Below are 22,991 nucleotides of genomic sequence, written 5' to 3' on the forward strand. Positions count from 1 at the left end.
CTTTCAAGGACTTCTCTCTTAATATATGATTGTAGTCACCTGTATTGAACTATTTCATTGATAATAAGTATGTTTCAACACAGGTGATTTTTCCATCATAACTTAAGAAGGAAGTCCAGGTAGAGAGCATTTTGTCCCTACTGGAATAGGTCATGTTGGGAGGTATAGATTGCGTATATTAAATTTAGCCCAATGGTGTATATTAGATTTAAACTAATAGTTTAATAATGACTGGATACTGTTTATAGCACCACTTAATTGGAAGACAACTATTTTATAAAATGTTCTTGTAGTGGAACAAAAGACAACTAAAACAACCTTAAAATGCACATAGAAAAAAAATCAATAATTTATCTTGTCACATGCAAAAATAGCAGCAGCCTGTACTATTTACACACTGGGATAGGACTCAGGAGGACTGTGTGTGTGTGTGTGTGTGTGTGTGTGTGTGTGTGTGTGTGTCAGACACCACAGTGATCACACCCTGTGTCACTTGCAGCTATCTCCACCCTCCTATCTCCCCTCTGGTTGGGACGCTTCGTCGATAGTTCATGAAAACTGATATTGCTGTTGCTCACATTCCGGCTGTCTGGTTCTGCTGCTGCATAAGAGTGAGTGATGTCAGTGTGATTTCAGTGTGCTCTGGCCGGGGGGCCCCCTGACAGAGGAGGGCCCAGGGTACAGTATGCCCTGCATCCCCCTCCCCCCTTAATCTGGCTATGTCTCCGTCCCAGTGGTGTGTCGGCTGCTAGTCTCTAGTCTGGGGGCCAGTGACTATACCTCACCAGATGGGTCTCGCACTAGTGGCGTGGATATGGAGGGGGTGTTGCCTTCTAGCTGTGCACCTTGCGGCTGGAAGATTACACCCCCTATTGACTTTTTAAGGCTTCTGTGTTTGCAGAGTCTTTAACTTGATTATGACGCATGAGGTTGGATAATTACAAACTGTTTTTTATATAGTAGGCTGCTACGGTTGCAGAGCCTCAAATATAATGATATGACTATATATCAATCCGCCTGCCCCCCTGTGCTTTGCCACCATTTTCGTCTCTTAATGCTATTAATAAATTGATGACCAATATTAACAGTGGCAAACACGGGATTTCTATAGGGGGATTTCCAAATGTAATCCACAGTCTACCACTCTGCAGAACATGGAATACAGTATTAAATTAATATGTAACACTATAGACGGTCTATAGTATTGACAAGGCATGTCCAAACTGCGGCCCTCCAGCTGTTGTGAAACTACATATCCCAGCATGCCCTGACACAGTTTTGCTGTCAGAGAATGCTAAAGCTGTGTCAGGGCATGCTGGGATGTGTAGTTTCACAACAGCTGGAGGGCCGCAGTTTGGACATGCCTGGTATAGACTGTATCAAACATTTAAATAATCTAAATAAGATAAGTGGTCATGAAAAAGGTTAAACATACTATAATAAATAAATACGCAAACACAATGGAACCAGTACTACACTTTCTAAGCACACATTCTCCCACCTCATGGTAAGGCTCCTGTCTCTTCTTCCTGGGAGCTGCTCTCTGGTCCAGTGCACTGATTGAGTGCTCAGATCCACACACCGCAATTTTGATAGAAGAAGCTGCTACCACTGGGCATGTGCAGCAGCTCTGCCTGTCTCTTAACTTGCATGATGTGGCGGCAGCTCTAGTAATCGTATTCTATACCGTTGGTATTGTCAAAATTTGAGCCAAGAGAAGGGGGGTTTCCGGGCAGCCAGAACCCCCCCCCCCCCCTGCGTTTGCCTATGATTAACAATGTATACAGTTGTTTGGCCGGATGCCATGACACACGAGGCCGGCGGCCGTCCTTTATTTTAAAGGGGCAATCACTTACAAGGAAAAAACATGCCTTGTAAGTGATTGCCCCTTTAAAAGAAATGTCAGAGTTCTGCCGGCAACCCTAACGGCCACTGACCTCGGGCGTCATTACTTCCGGCACGTTGTGCCTTTATTTGTATATTTAAATGAAGTTATTAGGGTTAATAAGGGTGTTTAGATAAGAGGTACAAGTCGGCTTCTGCAGTGAATCTTGTAATAGCACAAATAGAACATTTATCAGCGGCATTTCCAGCAAACAGTATAACCAAACACTGAGGGAAAAACTGTTTGACATAAAATGATCTTAAAATGCCTGGTTACATTATTTTCTGGTTTTGCTGCACTTTCCAGTTACAAAAGTGGTAGAGTATGTCTGACTGTAATTCCAATTAGATAGTGCACCTTCCTCATACACTTACCGGGAAATCACTCCCCTGCGAGGCACGCTGCATGGATTTCACAAATCTCCTCCAACTTATTACAGTATGCGGTGGATAAGAGATGTCACCTCAGCCATGTTCCTGATGACAGCTCTTTTCATGTGGAAGGCCAACCTGCGAGCAGGGCTGTCTTTTCGTATGGGCTCAATGGGCTCTTTCCCAAGGGCCCCAGGATTATAAGGGCCCTAGGCTGATAGCAGAGGGTCTGCTCTTTCCAGGGATACCAGATTTTTGAAAATCGGACTTGGGGAACCGGAGATATCCGACTTCAAAGCAGTGGTCCCCATCCAAGCCTGTTAATTGCTCTTCCCAGCCAGATATCTCAGGTTCTGTCTGACTTAGAGTTTTCTGAGGGTATACTCCTAAAGCTGGGACTCTCCCCTTTTGGTGGACACTGGGAGCTTGTCTCTACTATGCCCAGAACCAGAGATATCAGCCTTCCAGCAGCCAGTCCCTGCTCCAGCTCCACACGCCTGGTAGGCAGTTTTAGATTTTCATTGGTGAATTTCTCTAGCTCCTGAACTCTGATCCCCAAATCCCCAGTACCTCCTGACAGGTGTCCCCAGAACCTCCTGAAAGGTGTCCCCAGAACCTCCTGAAAGGTGTCCCCAGTACCTCCTGAAAGGTGTCCCCAGTACCTCCTGAAAGGTGTCCCCAGTACCTCCTGAAAGGTGTCCCCAGTACCTCCTGAAAGGAGTCCCCAGTACCTCCTGAAAGGTGTCCCCAGTACCTCCTGAAAGGTGGGACTCTCTAGTGTTTTTTCCCATTCAAAGCTAAAAAATATATTTTCAGAGATATCTGCAGTCAAGCAAGCTGCCCTCCCACCGGAAAATGATGAATTTTAAGCCCACTCCATTATCCACCCCTCTCCTGCGTATTACACACCCCCTACAACGCTGGAAGTTATGTACCAAGGACCCTTCGTTCAGCCCAATGCCCCTTCTACAGTTTAGTACTCTCCCTCCCACCCTATCTTCCACCATCAGAGCAGTAAAGGAGTAATTAGGAGAAATTAATGCTCCAGGTCCTACATGCTGAGCGGAAGATAGAACACCCCCTACCGCCTGCAGGACATCAAAGCTGCCGCTAATATCACCTCCCACCCCTACCGCTGGAGGATGGGTAGGGGGCCCAGTGTATTGCTGTGCCCAGGGGCCTACATTGCTGTTAAGATGACTCTGCTTGCGAGGCAAATGCAGAATTTGTATAGGGGGAGAGGGACTTCAAAAGTCTTTATGGCAGATGGGGAATTACATTTGAATTGTGAGGTATTGTCCCACCAATCGAGGGAGTTTCCGCTGGCACCCGCCCCCCCCTCCCCCCCCCCCCACACACACATGCAAAACAGGGTGAGTGCGCGCCTTAGGCGCGTGCCAAAAAATAGGGTTGTGGCTTCATGGGTAAGGAGCATGGTCACAGTTATGCCTCCTGTAGCTATGCCCTCAGTAGCTGTGCCCCCAGTAAGTGTTCCTCCAGCAGCTGTGCCCCCTGTAGCTGTGCCCCCTGTAGCTGTGCCCCCTGTAACTGTGTCCCCAGTAACTGTGCCCCCAGTAGCTGTGCCCAGAGCAGCTGTGCCCCCAATACTGCCCCCCCCCTGTATCTGTGCCCCTAGTAGCGCCGATTACCTGAAAAAAAAATACTTACCATCCCTGCTCCTGCTTCCTGACCGCTGCTGCCACTGGTCTCCGGCCACCGGCGCCGCTCCTCAGATCTATGGGAGAGACGTCTCTCCCATAGCACCGCACAGACACTAGAGGTCAATTATGACCTCTAGTGTCTATGGCCGCTCCCACAATGCCATGCGGTGTGCGATGACATCGCGCACCCCACGGCAGGCACCAGTAGCGGATCTTGCCAAGGCGGCGGCGCCCTCGAGAGAGCGGCGCCCTGGGAAAAAATCCTGCTTGCCCGTGGCAAGATCCACTACTGTCCCTACATTTTGCCCTGTAATGCAGGACTGTACTAGGAACATGGAGTGTGTTGCGTCATCCCTGCAGTATGACAGGGAACAGTCAGGATACAGGCTCTTGTTGGCAGAACAGTGAATTTGGATTCTATCTGCCCATTTTCTTCCATGTCATTAATTTATCAATGCTGTCTAGTTTATTTCCCGCTATTAATCTCCTGGGTTATTATTTCCAACTCTCCCACACAACCACTCTCCAACAGTAACCCCCCACCCCCCTCACCTCCCCATTTTCCTGTTGACCTAAACATGCAGTACTGTATATACTGTATTGTATCTTAATGGCTTTTTCTACATGGTTTAGACAATTTTATGTACAGTATTTACCAAGAGCTGAATGGAGGAAATACCGGACTAAGGGGGTCATTCAGAGTTGATCGGTAGCAGAAAATGTTCGCTGCGCAGCGATGATGCAAAAAAAGGCCCTTCTGCGCATGCGTATGTGGCGCAATGCGCCCGCACGACATACTTTCACAATGGCCGATGTAGTTTCACACAAGGTCTAGCGAAGCTTTTCAGTCGCACTGGTGGCCGCAGAGTGATTGACATAAAGTGGGTGTTTCTGGGTGTCAACTGACCGTTTTCAGGGAGTGTTCAAAAAAACGCAGGCATGCCAGGAATAACGCAGGCGTGGCTGGGAGAACGCAGGGCGTGTTTGTGTTGTCAAATCCGGAAATGAACAGTCTGAAGTGATCGCAAGCGCTGAGTAGGTCTGGAGCTACTCTGAAACTGCACAATATTTTTTTGTAGTGCTCTGCGATCCTTTCGTTCGCACTTCTGCTAAGCTAAAATACACTCCCAGTGGGAGGCGGCATAGCATTTGCACGGCTGCTAAAAACTGCTAGCGAGCGAACAACTCGGAATTACCCCCTAAGTGAGGCAGGATTCCTCTTAGTGGGACTGGCAGTCATGGCCAATTTACCATGCTCTGAGAAGTTTAACTTTTATGGACTTGACCCCGACAGCTACAGATGTGTCCTCATAAATCTTGCCTCAATACGCTCGGCAGCACAAGATGCCTGGCAAGAGTGAGTTGAGAGGCTTCATGCAACTCTGTTAACATTAGGAGTCTTTTTTGCTGAAAATGTGTCTTATAAGCATCACTATAAGATGCACAATCAGACTCTATTGTGGCATGCCTACAGTATATTCTGTGTGTGACTGCGCCTGTATCTGCATATGAGATGCTACATTGTAGTGTTTTGTAGGAAAACACTGTAGCACAGCATTTCATATGCAGATACAGCCACACAGAATATAGGCATGCCAAATATAATTTTAATCAGCAAAAACTGCTTGTGCATCTTATTCACATCATTTCGCAAATAAGATGCATTTTAATAAAAAAAAAGACACATGAAAAGATATTCGGCACTACCAAGGCACACCACAGCATGGCGCATCTGTAACACCATCTTCAGATACCGTTACTCATTCTAGTCTAGTCATTGCAGCCTAGCGGCACATGAACATATGAACAGTAGCTGGCAAGCAAGTGGAGAACCCAGAACAGTACCCTGCAATGAGCACTGAAAGATAAGAACACAGAAGAGTAACCTGATGTGAGCAATGAAAGATGAGAACCCGGAAGAGTAATCTGCAATGAGCAATGAAAGATGAGAACCTGGAAGAATAAATTGCGATGAGCAATAATAGATGAGAACACAGCAGAGTAACCTGCGAAGAGCAATGAAAGTGGAGGACCCGGTAGAGTAATCTGTGATGAGCAATGAAAGATGAAAACCCGGAAGAGTAATCTGCGATGAGCAATAAAAGATGAGAACCCGGAAGAGTAACCTGCGATGAACAATTAAAGATGAGTACCAAGAAGAGTAATCTGTGATGCGCAATTAAAGAGGAAAACCCGGTAGAGTAATCTGTGATGCGCAATGAAAGATAAGAACTCAGAAGAGTAACCTGCGATGAGCAATGAAATATGAGAACCCGGAAGAGTATTCTGTGATGATCACTTAAAGATGAGTACCAAGAAGAGTAATCTGCGATGAGCAATGAAAGTTGATAACACAGAAGAGTAACCTGCAATGAGCAATGAAGATGAGAACCCTGAAGAGTAATCTGCGATGTGCAATGAAAGATCAGAACCCAGAAGTGTAACCTGCAATGAGCAATAAAAGATGACAACTTGGAAGAGTAACCTGCAATGAGCATTGAAAGAGGAGGACCCGGTAGAGTAACCTGCGATGAGCAATAAAAGATGAGAACCCGGAAAAGTAATCTGCGATGCACAATGAAAGATAAGAACCCGGAAGAGTAACCTGCGATGAGCAATAAAAGATGACAACTCGGAAGAGTAACCGGCAATGAGCAATGAAAGATGAGAACCCAGAAGAGTAACCTGTGATAAGCAATGAAAGATGAGAACCTGGATAAGTAACCTCCGATGAGCAATAAAAGAGGAGAACCCAGTAGAGTAATCTGTGATGAGCAATGAAAGAGGAGAACCCAGTAGAGTAATCTGTGATGCGCAATGAAAGATGAGAACCCGGATGAGTAACCTGCGATGAGCAATAAAAGAGGAGAACCCAGTAGAGTAATCTGTGATGAGCAATGAAAGATGAGAACCCAGTAGAGTAATCTGTGATGAGCAATGAAAGATGAGAACCCAGAAGAGTAACCTGCAATGAGCAATAAAAGATGAGAACCCGGAAGAGTAATCTGCAATGCGCAATGAAAGATGAGAACCCGGATGAGTAACCTGCGATGAGCAATAAAAGAGGAGAACCCAGTAGAGTAATCTGTGATGAGCAATGAAAGAGTTGTTTTTTTTACCATTCACCAGGCCTGGTGGTTTTCAGAGCAGCTGTCCTGGTATGAGAAGAATGGTGAATTGCCCTGATACTAAAGTAACAGTGATAAGGGATATAGCTATTTGGGCAAAATTGCAAAAACTAATGTACAATATGTGTGCAATGCTCAAGGAACACTAACCATATATTTGTTAAGCTTTGCATATATCTATGGTAAATATTAAGGGAAGAATGCAAAAAAATCTATGTTTTTGCTTCAAGACATTACATAGTTCCTCTGCTTTCAGACCTTACCTTTCAGTTGCCGTTATATACAATGGCAGAATGACAGTCTCAGCGGTGGGGTTCTGCAGGAGCAGCAATGCTTGGCTCAGAACCTGGCCACATGTAGCAGCAGAATCTCTGGTGTAAAATTCATGGATGAAGGTATCTCATTAGTGTTGTTTAACCCATTCAGTGAGTGCAGACAGACTGCACTATTCCCATTGTCTCAATGAGATGACTCTCTGGTAATGGAACTAGCATTGTGGAACGATAATCCACTCTACCTATTAATCTCTTCCCGTGGATTCTGACTGATGATGTTAGATCGCCTAATGAATCTGGAGCATCTGTAACGTATCAAGCAGTATTGTAATATTAATCTGTCCCCATAACTGGCTAATTCGTCTGCATGCAACTAGCGTTTTAGTACAGGAAATGCCTGATACAGTTAGGAAACCATATTTATTATGTTCTTTAGTATTATTTCATAGATGCCAGGTAAATAAAGGATAATGATCATCATCATCAATAATAATAATAATAATAATAATAATTATTATTATTATTATTAAGTACCTATAGAAAAACTGTTCTGTTCATACTGGTGATATTAAACCAATTCTCAGCCAAGAAATACTGTAGAAGGTGCAAGTTTACATCTAGTAAACCAATGACATACAGTATGTTTTGTAGCTTGTTGTTCCACCTGGGTGGTAAACAGAGTCGGAGTGGCCCATAGAGGAACAGGGGAAACCACCGGTGGGCCCCACTGTGGGCCCTCCTCCTTCTCCTCTAGGGACCAGGTTCCAGTCTCTATCCTAGTGCACTTGAATGAATTGTGCATTATACTTATGTTACATTATACTTACCTTAAGCATGGGCCCCCACAACAGCATCCCCCAGGTGGGCCCTTCATCCCCCAGTCCGACACTGGTGGTAAATGTAAAGCAGTGACACAGGTAGGTGAGGTTTATTGAGCATATACGACACAATAATGCACTGGGTGCTTCTTGCCTTAATTAACACATATTTATATGGAAGATGATCAGTTTGGTTTTGTTGAAAACTAAACAAACACAATAATTGGGGATCCGAGCAGAACCAATTATGTGGATTTGAGTGGACCGAGTCCTGAGTCGGGTCTTCCCTTGAGTTTGGAACTTGAATTTAAAAACTGAAACTTGAGTTTTAGATTGCATGTAAGTCCCTCCCTTGTGATTTCAGCAGCCGTGTATCTCAGGACAGTGTACGGTGAGGTGGGCAAAAGTGGGATGCGGTTACATTGCCGGTAGTCAGGATCCCAGCGGTCAGAATACCGACGCTGGAATCTCAACCACTGACAGTGCCGACAGCCAGAATCCCAGCTAACAGGGGCTATTCCCACTCGTGGGTGTCCATAACGCTCATAGAGTGGAAACAGAACCAGCGGTCAGCGCAGGGAACCACCGAGCCTGCAGTATGGTGAGCGCAGCGAGCCCGCAAGGTGCTTCATTGCTCTCCCCCTGCCGGCATTCTGGCAGCTAGGATCCCAGCCACCGGCATACCGCTACATTCCAAGCAAAACTGACTGGAAATTAATGTGATTGATGTTAATAATACTATAGTAGCAAAAACAGGTCCAAGTTACAGATGGAGCCTCACTTATCTTGCCTTCTCTGCTGCGCCTAGGTGTACCAAGGTTTATTAGCATAAGCCTTTCATCTCAGCTGCAATACAATACAGAGAGAACAATACAGCAGGGAATTAAGGGCCTACACATGTCTCTGCACATGTTACATCTGTCCCACCTGCAGTGCACATTGTTTTGCCCAACTGGTAACACATTTGCTGCTGCGATCAACTCAGAATTACCCCCTAAATCATTACAGCAGGGGATTAAGTCCGACAGCCCTGTCTCAGTAATCCTATTAAAGGGATAGATGAGCAGGGCTCCATCTGTACATGATTTTAGATGTTTTGATCAATTTTTAAAGAAACCCATATCCAAAACCAAATCCAAAATACGACGATGATTTAGAACCAAAACACGCAGTCTGTGCACAGTATGTCTAATCTATACTGACCACATTCATGGAAAGGCCGCTCCTCAAAGTGGCAACATTTAGGGGAAAGCAAAGGGCCAGTAATTTTCCCATTTAGCCAGATTTCATTTTGGTCTTAAAGCCCACAAGTCACTTTTATATGAATATAACCAACCTAGTTTAACTTTAAATGACTTGAAAGCGTCATACAGACTTGGCTGAATTTGGCCGATGTCCACAATTTGTAGGCTGCTACATTTGCCCCTATATGTTGAAGAGTTTAAGGTTACAGAAGAGTACTCGGGGGAAGGGGGTTGATATTTAATCCAGGACCTGATAACTGAGATTAAAGGCAGCCTGCTTAATCATACTGTATCTCCTGGGCACAATGCTCTGTATTTTGGAGCAAAGAGATCAATTTAATATAATATATGTCATGACTAGAAAAAGTATCTCATTGACGATTCATATGTCACATGATAAAGTTGCATAAGGATAGAATTTGCTTTTGTCACCTGTTTCTTGCTCATTAATGTTTTCTTAATGTGGTTTCCTGCCATATTGAAGTTTGTGTGATCTAGAACTATAATAATAATAATTTTATTTATATAGCGCTGTTTCTCCAATAGGACTTAAGGCGCTTAACAGACGCATAGCATAATATAGTACAGAAAATAATGAAGTACAGAACAGCTTTTCATAAAATACAGAAGCATGGAGATACTAAAGGGACATTATGAAAATGCTGAGGAAACAGGAAAGTCTTGAGTCTACTTTTGAAGGATTCTGTAGTTGGGGCCTCTTGCACTGTGCGGGGAAGTGAGTTCCATAGAGTCGGAGCCGCATGGCTAAAAGCTCCACCCCCAGATGAATTACAGGAGATTCTAGGTACTGCTAAAAGTCCTTCATCTACAGATCGCAGTAATGGAGTGGGGCAGTATGGGATCAGTAGCTGCTTCAGGTACCTTGGGCCCTGGTCATGTAGTGCTTTGAAACTCAGTAAGCCAATCTTGAAGATGATTCGCCATCTTACAGGCAGCCAGTGAAGGGAGTAGGGTATGGGTGTTATGTGGCTAGAACGTGGCTTGTTGGGTAACAGCCTGGCAGCTGTGTTTTGCACCAGCTGTAAGCGGTGCAATTATTTTGCTGGGAGACCAAGGTAGAGGGCATTACAATAGTCTAATCGAGATGATACAAATGCATGGATGACTTTTGGCAGATCATCTGAGGGAATTTAGTGCTTGATTCTGGCTATGTTCCTCAGGTGAAAGAATGAGGATTTGATTGTGGCTGATATCTAATGTTTAAGTGTCAAGCCACCATCCAGGACAACGCCAAGATTCCGCACACGATCAGTGGTTTGTAATTCCGAATCCCCGAGTGTAAGTCCAGTTGGTTGGCTATGCTGCAGTCTTGTCCTTTGATGTTGCGGTCGTATCAAAAGGACCTCTGTTTTTATCTGGGTTCAGTCGCAGCCAACTAGCACTTATCCACTCCTGGAGCTCAGCTAGACAGCCATTTAGGGTTGCTATTGGGTTATCAGTGTCCGGAGCAAAGGACAAGTACAGTTGTGTATCATCTGCATAGCATTGGTTGACCAGCCCATGGCGTCTGATCATTTCACCCAGTGGGAGCATGTACACTGCAAAAAGCATGGGGGATAGTATAGAACCTTGTGGGACACCACATGGCAATGGCACTGATGGTGATGAGTATACTCCAGACGATACTCTCTGTGACCTGCCTATGAGAAATGATTTGAACTAGTTTAGGACTGTGCCATCCAGTCTCTTAAAAATGTATCAGTCGCTCAATCAGAAGCCCATGGTCCATGGTATCAAATGCTGCAGAGAGATCCAGAAGGATTAATATTGAACAGTCACCTCTGTCTCTTGCCATCAGAAGATCATTTAACACACATACCAGGGCTGTTTCAGTGCTATGTCTTCTCCTGAATCCTGATTGAAATGGATCATAGATATCATGGGTTGTCAGGCGGGTTTGAACAATTTTTGCATAGACAGGACCAATTATATCATGCAACCTATTAGAAGCTTGGTTGAGGCAGGGTCCAGATCACAAGTGGTGGGACGCAAAATCAGAGCAATTTCAGCAATGTCCTTTACATCCACTGGGTTAAAGCTGGTCCGTGAAGGCAGGTGGCTTATATTGGCAGGCTTTGTAGTTTGGCACTCCTTTGATGGCACTGTGGAGATTCCAGCCTGGATGGTGGATATTTTATCTGCAAAGAAGTTTGCAAACTCGTTGCATCTTGCCTGGGCATGCTGGCTTGCAAAGCATCTCCACTGTGCGGAAAAGTTGAGCTGGCCTATTGTTTGCTGCCGTGATCTCATTTGACAGGAACTGTGATTTCTTATGGGTGATTGTCGATTGATATTCTTCGTTATGATTTATTAGTTTTATTTTGTCATTCACTAGATTAGTCTTCCTCCATCGTCTTTCCAGTCTACGTCACCTTTTCTTGAGCTCACTAACACTGTTGTCGAACCAGGAGCTCAACATTGTGGTTTACGAGGTCTTATATGCACAGGGGCAATAATATAAATTGCAGCCATAATATCCTTATTATAATAACGGACTAGGGAACAGGGATCTTAACAGGCACCCAGTATAGCAGAGAGACTCAGATTTGCTGCTAGAGCCTGGGGAGTCATACCCCTCCTTGGACGATACCTGGTCAACTCCACGGGCAGGGATATTATTTGAGGGGTTGCAACTGAGAACCAAAGGGAGTGGTGGTCTGACCAGATGACTGGGTTTATTTTTAGGTCACTGACTTCTAATCCAGTCTGAAAGACAAGATCAAGAGTGTGACCACTTTTATGTGTGGCAGAAGGAATGGCCTGTGTGAAGCCCAGACCATTCATTGTGCACAAGAGGTCTTGGTCAAGGCATGAGAGCTCATCATCGACCCATGCATTGAAATCCCCGAGAATGAGCCATCTTTGATGTTCCAGAACCAGGCCAGCAACAGTGTCTGTAATTTCTTGTAGAAATAGAGACGGAAGACCTAGTTTCCTGTTAAATCATGAACCAATGTAGAGTATTTTATATTCCTCATTGATTAAAATTATTCATAGATGGATTTATGTTGGGACAATTGCGATTGCAAATGAGGCAGAAATGACTTGACACACAATAAAAACTAAGAAAAAAAACAATAGAAAAAGTTTGGATGATTGTCGATTAAGCAGAATTTATTTGCTTCTCTCTCGTTCAACAGGAATGCTAATGTGTAATCTTGCATGAAGGAAGCAGCAAACATGATGATTTGTTAATGCTATACTATAGTCACTTGACAGACACTGAATCTCACTTTGCTCAACAAAGAATATATGCCTCGTTGTGTTACCACGCAGTACTTTCATTTCTAACCCCTTTATATATAGAAAAGTAGACTTATTTAATTCACCTTGCAGTGAACGTTTTAGGGAGCAAGATTGCCACCCACTTTGTACCCACATTTCTGATTCTATCAACTTAATTGGTAAAATCTAAATTGCTGCGTACAACATCTTTGAAAAGAAAATGTATATAAAAATTGCAAATGGTTATCCCCTCCCGATATGGGGGGTAATTCAGAGCTGGTCGCTACCAGGCAATTTTTGCACTGCTGCAATCAGATAGTCGCCGCCTACATGGGGAGTGTATTTTAGCTGTGCAAGTGTGCGACCGCATGTGTAGCCGAGCTGTACAAACAGATCTTGTGCAGTCTCTGAGTAGCCCAGGACTTACTCAGCAGCTGCGATCACATCAGCCTGTCCGGGATCGGATTTGACGTCAGACACCCGCCCTGCAAACACTTGGACACACCTGCTTTTTCCAAACACTATCTGAAAACGGTCAGTTGACACCCACAAATGCCCTCGTCCTGTCAATCTCCTTGCGTTCGCCCGTGCAAATGTATTCTTCGCACAAACCCATCGTTGAGTGGTGATCCGTTTTGTACCCGTGCCACGTGCCTGTGCATTGCGGTGCATACGCATGCGCAGTTTAGACCTGATCGCCCACTGTATGAAAATGCAGCCTAGCGATCCGGTCTATATTACCCCCCATGGAGTGCCTAAAAAAATTAGGTCTGAATTACCCCCCATGGAGTGCCTAAAAAAATTAGGAATGGCTTGCTTGGTTAAGTATGACCATTGATTAAAGAAATACAGACATTGGGCTGGTCCTGACATTTCAAGACCGCGGACAAAAGTAAAGCAATTCCATTCTATTCAGCCCGGATTTGTATATATACAAAATAACAGATCTAATCTTGTTTAAAGGGAGAAAGAAGATGACAAAAATGTGCCCAGCATGAATTAGATACACCATGTCTGTTTCCTGTAAAGGAAAGCGCACATCCTTTCTCGTCCTTTCATTCTGCTATTGGGAAGAATAAGCACTTTCATCTGCTCATTAATAGTGTTCATTTGAATGTAGCTGATCTTTACACAAGCAGCATGAAGCCGCTTTATAGAGTATCAAATAGCGGCAAACATCTGAAAAGATGAGCACTTCAATTATTTTCTAAAACAGAGTAACAATCACATGAGGGAAAGTGGCAATCATGTGTTCTATTGTGCGTTTATGTGTTCTATCAGAACATTTGCTGCAGGAAAATATTGTTATTTCACTTTTTTTTGTCAATGCTTATGATACAACGTAGCGGGAAATATATACTGTTTTTAAAAGTCGGTTTAAATGCAAACTAACCCTGTATTTAGAGGTTTCCTATATTATTTACCTAAAGGACTAAAGCTGGTTACACACCGTTCCAGCGCCACGGCGATACAATGTAACAATGCAGCATACCAACGTACACACTACATGATTTGCTGTACAACAACACAATGTATCGTTTCATGCTCCATGTGATGTAACTACACTGCAGCACAACCAGCGGGGCGATTTAATGAACAACTGACCGGGGGTATACATTATACAATGTGTACGATATATCACATTTCAATCTACATTGAAATTATATATTGCACAATATCTCTTATTGGGGGTCATTCCGACCCGATCGCTCGCTGCAGTTTATAGCAGTGCACCAATCGGGTCAGATCTGCACATGCGCCGGCGCCGCAGTGTGTCGGCGCAAGCTGGGCAGCGGAAAGCCGTTGTAGTGTAGCGATCGCCTCTGCCTGATTGACAGGCAGAGGCGGTCGGGGGCTGGACGGCAGCGTTAAACTGTCGTTTAGGGGGCGTGGTCCGGCCAACGCAGGCATGGCCGGACCATTGGGGGGGCGGGCCGCGGTGGCTGCGTGACGTCCGGGTAGCAAGGAGGTTCTCCCGGCCAGCTGCAGGAGCTGCGCTGGCCGGGAGTTACTCTTGAAATGCAATAGCATCGCTGCTGAGCGATGCTTTTGCATTTCTGCGGGGGGGGGGGGGGGGGGGGGCACTGACATGGGGGCGGACTAGCCCTGTGCTGAGCGTCCCCCCGCATGTCTGAGTATCTGATCGGAACTGTGCTAAATTTAGCACAGCTACGAACAACTCGGAATGACCCCCATAGTGTGTACCCAGTTTAACAACATATGTATTTCTGTACACTCTATTACACCAGGTAAACATGAGAAGCATACAAAAAAAATACTAATAATGGTATTATTAATAAGAATACTATTAAAAATATTTTTACTCAGCGCAAAAAAAAGGTTGCGATATATAAATGCCGTATAGTAGGTCGCTAGCCATACAATGAAGCTGCTCCTATACGAGTACTCTGAGGTGCTCACTAATAAAGTAAAAATGGGAAAGGATAAATAAATATTATCACAAGGGAGCGCTATCTATTTTTCAATGGTTCAAATAACAATTTAATATGTAAAATATTTTAAAAAAATATCTAAAATAGATCAATATAATAAAAAAATACAAATTACACCGATAATAATCACTTGCACATAAAAGGATCTCTGTTACCACAATTCTTTAGTATAGAGTCCAAGGCCCTCATTCCGAGTTGTTCGCTCGCTAGCTGATTTTAGCAGCATTGCACACGCTAGGCCGCCGCCCTCTGGGAGTGTATCTTAGCTTAGCAGAATAGCGAACGAAAGACTACGTTAAATAAGTGTTTTCTATTTAATCTAACTAATTAATCTAACTTTTAAAAATTGGGGTCCTATCTGTCCTTTTCTGGGTCCCATTGGAATGAAGGTTCATATTAATCTTATTAATTATTCAAATATAAAAACAGACTTGACTTGGTCACTACAAAACTGTTGCAAGGGGGAGGAGGGGGTGACAGTGCTGCTGGGCTGTGTAGCATACAGGACACTGCACCAGAGCTGTAACTAGACATTTTGGTGCCCTTTGGCAGAAAGTAAATTGGTGCTCCCCCTCCCATATTTGAGTACAAGGACAGTGCGTGCCAAAGGTGCGCACCAAAAATTTAGGGGCGTGGTTTCATGGGGAAATAGCATGGCCACATAATAGTACCAATTCACATTACACCACACAGGTAGAGCACGTTATATACACACTGCACCAGGTAGAGCACGTTACACACATTGCACCAGGTAGAGCACGTTATACACACTGCACCAGGTAGAGCACGTTACACACATTGCACCAGGTAAAGCACATTACACACATTGCAGCAGGTAGAGCACATTATACACATTGCACCAGGTAGAGCACGTTATACACATTACACCACACAGATAGAGCACGTTACACACATTGCACCAGGTAGAGCACGTTATACACATTGCACCAGGTAGAGCACGTTACACACATTGCACCAGGTAGAGCACGTTATACACACTGCACCAGGTAGAGCACGTTATACACATTGCACCAGGTAGAGTACATTATACACATTACACCACACAGGTAGAGCACGTTACACACATTGCACCAGGTAGAGCACGTTATACACATTGCACCAGGTAGAACACGTTATACACATTGCAGCAGGTAGAGCACGTTATACACATTGCACCAGGTAGAGCACGTTACACACATTGCACCAGGTAGAGCACGTTACACACATTGCACCAGGTAGAGCACGTTACACACATTGCACCAGGTAGAGCACGTCACACACATTGCACCAGGTAGAGCACGTTATACACATTGCACCAGGTAAAGCACGTTATACACATTGCAGCAGGTAGAGCACGTTATACACATTGCACCAGGTAGAGCACGTTTTACACATTGCACCAGGTAGAGCACGTTACACACATTGCACCAGGTAGAGCACGTTATACACACTGCACCAGGTAGAGCACGTTACACACATTGCACCAGGTAGAGCACGTTACACACATTGCACCAGGTAGAGCACGTTACACGCACTGCACCAGGGAGAGCACGTTATACACACTGCACCAGGTTGAGCACGTTATACACACTGCGCCAGGTAGAGCACGTTATACACACTGCACCAGGTAGAGCACGTTATACACATTGCACCAGGTAGAGCACGTTATACACACTGCACCAGGTAGAGCACGTTATACACATTGCACCAGGTAAAGCACGTTATACACATTGCACCAGGTAGAGCACGTTACACACATTGCACCAGGTAGAGCACGTTATACACATTGCACCAGGTAGAGTACGTTACACACATTGCACCAGGTAGAACACATTATACACACTGCACCAGGTAGAGCACGTTATACACATTGCACCAGGTAGAGCATGTTATACACATTGCACCAGGTAGAGCACGTTATACACACTGCACCAGGTAGAGCACATTATACACAGTGCACCAGGTAGAGCACGTTATACACATTGCACCAGGTAGAGCACGTTACACACATTGCACCAGGCAGGGGCGGATCCAGAACAAAATGACAGGGGGGGCACCATAACAGGGGAAGAGGGGGTTGTGGTATTCTTTTGTGTGCTCCGAAGGCACGAGCGCCCCTGGAAAAGTGGGTGTGGACTGGCAACAAGGGTCATGGCCTCAAAAGCAATGCCCTATCCACAAGCCATGCCCTCATTTTCATCACACTTCCTAACCTTTCCTCATCCACTCCCCTGCTCATGCCTACCTTTTCCTCCTCAGTCCTCACCCAGTCCCCTCACCAGTCACAGCCAGGCTCCCCTTCCCAGCCTCTAGACTCCGAGTAACCGTCCTCTCTTCCACCTCCTGACCTCTCTTCCCGCACCCAGCACTGCTCAGCTCCATACCTCAATCTCAGACTGCTTTTGTGAATACACGGAGAGGCAGTGGGCGACTTAGAGTATGATGGAGAGAGGCAGTGGGTGACAGGAAGAGGGTGGCAGAAGAGAAAGGTGACAGGGAGAAATAGTGGGAGACGGAGAGGCAGTGGATGACAGGAAAGGGTGATGGCGGGAGACAGTGGGTGACAGGAAGAGGCAGCAAGTGAAAGGGAAAGGGTGACAGCGAAAGGCAGTGGGTAACAAGGTGAAGAAGAGGGTGATGGGGAGAGGGTAATGCCTGGCAGAGGATGACAGGAGAGGGTGATAGGGATAAAGTGACTCAGGGGAGAAGCCGAGGGTGACGGTACCGGGAGAGATAGTGAGAGACACAGAGGTAGTGGGTGACGGGGAGAGGCACCGGGTGATGGGGAGAGGCAGTGGATAGATAAGTACCCCTTGGCCCATGTATTCTGTCGATGTACATGCACTATTATACACTAGAGTTAATTTTAGTCAGAAGCCAATTTATTAACTAGTATATTTTTGGATTGTGGGAGAAAACCGGAGTACCCGGAGGATACCCATGAAAGTATGGGGAGAATATACAAACTCCACACAGACCATGCTGGGAATGGACCCAAGTGCTCTGAGGCAGTAATGCTAACCACTACACCATCTGCACTGCCCGATGCAGCCAGTACATTACCATTCCCAGTACGTTGCCCCCCCCCCCTCTCAAGCAGAGCAGCAAGCCCACACCCCTCACTAGCGGACCAGTATAAGTATGTCCATACCTAGAGCAGCACAAACCCCTAGCCCAGTAAAGGAGTGAATATGCCTCCTTTCAAGTAGTGCAGCAAACACATGAGTATTACCCCCTCAGGAGGTGCCGTGGTCACGACCTACCGTGAAGCAATGTAGTGATCCCATACCCCTTCTGCAGGTGGCACAGTGAATACAACCCCCCTCGGGGGTGCAGTCAGTGTGTGTGTATGTTTTCAGATAGATTATATATCTGCCTCAATCAATACCTCCTGTCACACAGAGGAGGAGCGAGCAGCAGTTAGCATAGCTTCCCCTGATGTCCCCTGCCCTGGTCCAGAGCCCTGCACACCCCCAGCACAGCAGCACCCGCACCCCGGGTCACTTCACCTTGAGTATGGCGGCAGCGGCAGTGAGCTCCGGGCACGGGAGAGACAGGTGGACTGCCGTTAAGACATCTGAGACTCCGGATTTGTAGCACCTCTCACTGCTACACGAGAGGGTGCCAGCTGCGGCGCCTTGTTACCAACAGAAACGGCATACCTGCGGGCTGCGGCTGTCCTGACAGTGAAAGTCGGAGCGCAGCCGCAACAGTCGCAGCACAAACCAGCAAGGTAGATGCAGCGGGCGAGCAAACAGCATTTTTTTTAAATAATTTTTTTTTAAATCTAAACAAAAGGGGGGGCACGTGCCTTGGTGCCCCCCCACTGAATCCGCCACTGGCACCAGGTAGAGCACGTTATACACATTGCACCAGGTAGAGCACGATACACACATTGCACCAGGTAGAGCACGTTACACACACTGCACCAGGTAGAGCACGCTACACACATTGCACCAGGTAGAGCACGCTACACACATTGCACCAGGTAGAGCACGTTACACACATTGCACCAGGTAGAGCACGTTACACACATTGCACCAGGTAGAGCACATTACACACATTGCACCAGGTAGAGCACGTTACACACATTGCACCAGGTAGAGCACGTTATACACATTGCACCAAGTAGAGCACGTTACACACATTGCACCAGGTAGAGCACGTTACACACATTGCACCAGGTAGAGCACGTTACACACATTGCGCCAGGCAGAGCACGTTACACACATTGCACCAGGTAGAGCACGTTACACACACTGCACCAGGTAGAGCACGTTACACACATTGCACCAGGTAGAGCACGTTACACACATTGCACCAGGCAGAGCACATTACACACATTGCACCAGGTAGAGCACGTTACACACATTGCGCCAGGTAGAGCACGTTACACACATTTCGCCAGGTAGAGCACGTTACACACATTGCACCAGGTAGAGCACGTTACACACATTGCACCAGGTAGAGCATGTTACACACATTGCACCAGGTAGAGCACGTTACACACATTCCACCAGGCAGAGCACATTACACACATTGCACCAGGTAGAGCACGTTACACACATTGCGCCAGGTAGAGCACGTTACACACATTGCACCAGGTAGAGCACGTTATACACATTGCACCAGGTAGAGCACGTTACACACATTGCACTAGGTAGAGCACGTTACATACATTGCGCCAGGTAGAGCATGTTACACACATTACGCCAGGTAGAGCACGTTACACACATTGCACCAGGTAGAGCACGTTACACACACTGCACCAGGTAGAGCACGTTACACATATTGCACCAGGTAGAGCACATTACACACATTGCACCAGGCAGAGCACATTACACACATTGCACCAGATAGAGCACGTTACACACATTGCGCCAGGTAGAGCACGTTACACACATTGCACCAGGCAGAGCACATTACACACATTGCACCAGGTAGAGCACGTTACACACATTGCGCCAGGTAGAGCACGTTACACACATTGCGCCAGGTAGAGCACATTACACACATTGCACCAGGTAGAGCACGTTACACACACTGCACCAGGTAGAGCACATTACACACATTGCACCAGGTAGAGCACGTTACACACATTGCACCAGGTAGAGCACATTATACACATTGCGCCAGGTAGAGCACATTATACACATTGCGCCAGGTAGAGCACATTATACACATTGCGCCAGGTAGAGCACGTTATACACATTGCACCAGGTAGAGCACGTTACACACATTGCACCAGGTAGAGCACGTTACACACATTGCACCAGGCAGAGCACATTACACACATTGCACCAGGTAGAGCACACACATTGCGCCAGGTAGAGCACGTTACACACATTGCGCCAGGTAGAGCACATTACACACATTGCACCAGGTAGAGCACGTTACACACATTGCACCAGGTAGAGCATGTTACACACATTGCACCAGGTAGAGCACGTTACACACATTCCACCAGGCAGAGCACATTACACACATTGCACCAGGTAGAGCACGTTACACACATTGCGCCAGGTAGAGCACGTTACACACATTGCACCAGGTAGAGCACGTTATACACATTGCACCAGGTAGAGCACGTTACACACATTGCACTAGGTAGAGCACGTTACATACATTGCGCCAGGTAGAGCATGTTACACACATTGCGCCAGGTAGAGCACGTTACACACATTGCACCAGGTAGAGCACGTTACACACACTGCACCAGGTAGAGCACGTTACACATATTGCACCAGGTAGAGCACATTACACACATTGCACCAGGCAGAGCACATTACACACATTGCACCAGATAGAGCACGTTACACACATTGCGCCAGGTAGAGCACGTTACACACATTGCACCAGGCAGAGCACATTACACACATTGCACCAGGTAGAGCACGTTACACACATTGCGCCAGGTAGAGCACGTTACACACATTGCGCCAGGTAGAGCACATTACACACATTGCACCAGGTAGAGCACGTTACACACACTGCACCAGGTAGAGCACATTACACACATTGCACCAGGTAGAGCACGTTAATCACATTGCACCAGGTAGAGCACGTTACACACATTGCACCAGGTAGAGCACGTTACACACATTGCACCAGGTAGAGCACGTTACACACACTGCACCAGGTAGAGCACGTTACACACATTGCACCAGGTAGAGCACGTTACACACATTGCACCAGGTAGAGCACATTATACACATTGCGCCAGGTAGAGCACATTATACACATTGCGCCAGGTAGAGCACGTTATACACATTGCGCCAGGTAGAGCACGTTATACACATTGCACCAGGTAGAGCACATTATACACATTGCGCCAGGTAGAGCACGTTACACACATTGCACCAGGTAGAGCACGTTATACACATTGCACCAGGTAGAGCACGTTACACACATTGCACCAGGTAGAGCACGTTACACACATTGCACCAGGTAGAGCACGTTATACACATTGCACCAGGTAGAGCACGTTACACACATTGCGCCCAGTAGATGCCCCTCAGTAGTAATGCCCCCCAGTAGATGCGCCGCTCCCATAGCGCACAGGGACAGCGCTGGAAGCCGGAGATCAGTAGTGAGTTCCTGCCTCTGGCTGGTGCTGTGGAGAGAGAGCCGGGCGCCGCTGGTAAGACAATCTCAGTGTGTGCCCAGCATCTCCCTGCAGCGCCGGCCACACATCGGGTTAGGTGAGCCGGAGGAGGCGGAACTGAGTTCCATCTCCAAGTGGAACTGACGGAACGCAGTTCCGCCCCGTTCCGGTTCACTTTAACCCCTGGTCAGTATGCACAGTTAAGGAGACACCTCAAGCAGAACCCATTACATCACTATTGCCAACAGTCATTGCAGTAGCTGGGATTAACCATCTCAGGAAAGTTTGCAGCTATTCAGTGAAGAGATGGCCATGCAGTGCCACCATCAGATGCTCCAGCAAAAAGAGGGACAGACCTGAAGGCTGGAGCACAATTGGTAGTGTGGTGCATCAGGCCGAGCAAGATAGAGAGAGCGCATCAGGGAGAGAGAGAGAGTGAGTCAAAGAAAGGGCAAAAGACAGCAATGCAAGGAGAGAGAGAGAGAGAGAGAGAGAGAGAGAGGGGTAGGGAGGAAGGGACTTGGATAGACACTACCTGGCTAGGTATCAGCACGCCACAGGTCTCTGATGGGGCAGGCATTCATGGCATTAGGCCCCGCCCCCTTTTCACCCGCGAATCGCTGCTCTGTAGTGCCCTGCTCCCGTGTGCTGGCCTGGTAGGGGCAGAGTGGGTCGGCCAGGGCAATATTTGCCACAGTGTGGGGGCCCCTGGACGACCGCCCCTTCCGCCCTGCCTATAATCCGGCCCTGGCTGCCTGAGTCAGATGGAGCTACCTCCACTGCGCTCCATCTGACTCTGCTTCAGGCACCCGGGTCCCGCCCTCAAAAGTACCGCCGCCGCCGCCGGCTGCCCTCAGACAGCGCAGCTCCCTCTCCTCCTCACCTTGGCCGCCTCAGCATCCGTCCGCGAGCCCACACACAGCATAGGAGCGGTATACAGCAGGCAGCATGGGCTGGGATCGTGGTCTACGCTGCCGGCGCCCTCCACATTGTGGCGCCTTACTCTTATGCGTAATTGGCGGGCTGGCCCTGACTGCGATTACCTCAGTCCGTTTAGTTCCTGGTTTGACGTCACAAACACGCCCTGCGTCCGGCCAGCCACTCCCCCGTTTCTCCAGCCACTCCTGCGTTTTTACCTGGCAAGCCTGCATTTTTTAGCACACTCCCTGAAAACGCTGAGTTGCCGCCCAGAAACACCCACTTCCTGTCAATCACACTACGATCACTCGAGCGATGAAAAAACGTTGCTCGAGCTTGGGTAAAACTACAAACTTTTGTGTGAAAGTACTTAGCGCATGCGCGCTGC

The 22,991-nt window shown here is 46.8% G+C and overlaps 1 protein-coding gene across 1 annotated transcript in view; it reads left to right on the forward strand.

Annotated features, from left to right (window-relative positions):
* LRRC4C (leucine rich repeat containing 4C) overlaps nt 1-22,991 on the forward strand; it is a 1,405,504-nt gene that overhangs the window by 512,448 nt on the left and 870,065 nt on the right. The window lies entirely within an intron of this gene.

The sequence above is a fragment of the Pseudophryne corroboree genome, chromosome 11 (assembly GCF_028390025.1).
Source record: "Pseudophryne corroboree isolate aPseCor3 chromosome 11, aPseCor3.hap2, whole genome shotgun sequence".
NCBI classification, from domain to species: Eukaryota; Metazoa; Chordata; class Amphibia; order Anura; family Myobatrachidae; genus Pseudophryne; species Pseudophryne corroboree.